The sequence below is a fragment of the Babylonia areolata genome, chromosome 31 (genome assembly GCF_041734735.1).
Source record: "Babylonia areolata isolate BAREFJ2019XMU chromosome 31, ASM4173473v1, whole genome shotgun sequence".
NCBI classification, from domain to species: Eukaryota; Metazoa; Mollusca; class Gastropoda; order Neogastropoda; family Buccinidae; genus Babylonia; species Babylonia areolata.
This window is the reverse complement of record NC_134906.1, coordinates 6,883,919-6,886,418: the sequence shown is the minus strand read 5'-3', so window position 1 is coordinate 6,886,418 and position 2,500 is coordinate 6,883,919. Positions and strand designations below refer to the sequence as shown.

At 46.3% G+C, this 2,500-nt stretch overlaps 1 protein-coding gene across 1 annotated transcript in view; it reads right to left on the bottom strand.

Moving 5' to 3' along the window:
• LOC143275763 (voltage-dependent calcium channel type A subunit alpha-1-like) overlaps positions 1-2,500 on the bottom strand; it is a 402,120-nt gene that overhangs the window by 140,135 nt on the left and 259,485 nt on the right. The window lies entirely within an intron of this gene.

Here is a 2,500-nt window from a genome sequence, read left to right as displayed (position 1 = left end):
ACACACACACACACACACACACACAAGTGATAATGCCTTGCCAACCCCCAGCCCCCTCAGAAAAAAAAGCAATTAAAATATATATATATAAAAATAGGAGCCGCGAACTACAACATCCCCCCCCCCCTCCTCTCCCCCCCCCCCCCGCCCCTACCCACACACACACCCAAGCACATAATACACCATCTTGAAGGCTAAGTGGACTTGGTACGGAAAAAGCAAACAATAAAAAGTTATTTAAAAAAAAAAAAAAAAAAAAAAAATCACATGGAGACATACATGGTGGTCTTACAGGGTTCCATCCCTTCAGACAAGGGTCAAAAGGCAAACACGCCTCTATGTGTTCCGGCTCATGCATGGCTCAGATATCAAAAAAAGAAAAAGAAAAAGAAAATCACGATAAAAAGCACTCAATACTGAAAAAAAAACCCCACTCACTCGCTCAATAATTCCACAACAGTCTAAAACTTGGGAGAGTGGAGGAAGGTGGCAGAATGGTTAAGACGCTCAGCTGCCAATACAGAGAGTCCGTGAGGGTGTGGGTTCGAATCCCGCTCTCGCCCTTTCTCCTAAGTTTGACTGGAAAATCAAACTGAGCGTCTAGTCTTTCGGATGAGACGATAAACCGAGGTCCCGTGTGCAGCACGCACTTGGCGCACTGAAAAAGAACCCATGGCAACGAGAGTGTTGTCCTCTGGCGAAATTACGTAAAATGAAATCCACTTTCATAGGTACACAAATATGTAAGCATGCACTCAAGGCCTGACTAAGCGCGTTGGGTTATGCTGCTGGTCAGGCATCTGCTCAACAGATGTGGTGTAGCGTGTATGGATTTGTCCGAACGCAGTGACGCCTCCTTGAGAAAGTGAAACTGAAACTGAAACTGGGAGAGTGGACGAGAGGAGGCTGGCAGTCTGGAGGACGAGATGGAAGAATGTTGGGGGCTGACAAGGATGGTGTTGGAGGAGAAGGAAGCTGAGAGTGCTCATAAATTGATTTGAAAAAAAAGATGAGGGTGTTTTTTTTTTTTTTTTTAGTGAAGAGCAGAAAGGCAAAGACAGATTCAGATGCACGGATAATTTGATGAGGGAGATTGTTCCAGATATGAGGAGCATCAAAAAATAAAGAACGTTCACCGCAGGTTCTTGTATTGACACGAGTAATTTTCAGAAAGTAACAGTCAGAGGAAGAGCGGAGAGTAGTTGAGAAAGGGAAAGACCTCATCAGGTCAGAAAGATGGAAGACTGAACAAACTATGGACGGAAAATTGTCAGGGCATGGAAGAACTATTTTGGAGAAGAAAAAAAACAAACAAACAAAAAAACAGGAAAAAAAGGTTATCTCTTTGAAGCCCAGACTTGAAAGAACTGAGTGCAGGTATCGGCCCAACAGAAATGACTGTTGGCCGCCGTTCTTTCTCGGTCTCTGGACCTTTGCAGTTGGAATGAACTTCCTCTTTCGCTTCGTCAAGTCTCCACACTGAGCTCTTTCAAGTCTGGCCTTAAAACCCACCTCTTCCCAAAATAGCCTCCCTTGCCTGCCTCTTCCTTGTCTTTAGTTTCTACAGTTTTAGAGTTATGCATGCGTGTGAATGACTGGCGCGAAAACGCTTTTATTTGTCTCTGCACAAGATTCAGCGCTATATAAATACCATTATTATTAGTAGTAGTATTTAAATGAGAGAGCTCATTCCAAGTGTGAGGTCCAGACACACAGAGACAGTAACAGCCAACTGTGGAGTGTCTGATTCTGGGAAGGCAGAGACAAAAGTCGGTCTGAAGCTGATCGTTTGCAGAGAGCGAGGTGTGTGTGTGTGTGTGTGTGTGTGTGTGTGTGTGTGTGTGTGTGTGTGTGTGTGGAGGGGGGAGGGTGTAGGGGGAATGATTATGAAGTAGGGTGACAGGGGAGGAGGGAGGGGGTGGTAGTGAGAGTGACAGTTTGGAAGCTGCTCTTTCTGGGCTTCATTTGTACTGACGTGTTCGGCTCTGTGTGTGTGTGTGTGTGTGTGTGTGTGTGTGTGTGTGTGTGTGTGTGTGTGTGTGTGTGTGTGTGTGTGTGTGTGTGTGTGTGAGAGAGAGAGAGAGAGAGAGAGAGGGGCAGAGACAGAAACAGAGACAGAGAGACAGACACAGAGAGAGAGGGAGAGGGGAAAGTGACATAGAGAGACTGGCAGAGAAATCCTCTTTGCCTCTTTGCCTACCCCCTTGTTTTTTTCACCCCCTGTCAGCCCTGCGGAGTTGTGACTGTCACTTGTGTGGGTCAGGCCGCTCCACTCTCTGTCTCTCTCTCTCCATGTCTCTCTGCTGTTTCTCTCTCTGTGTCACTGTTTCTCTCCCTGTCTCTCTCTCTCCATGTCTCTCTGCTGTTTCTCTCTCTGTGTCACTGTTTCTCTCTCTGTCTCTCTCTCTCCATGTCTCTCTGCTGTTTCTCTCTCTGTGTCACTGTTTCTCTCCCTGTCTCTCTCTGTGTGTCACTGTTTCTCTCTCTGTCTCTCTCTGTG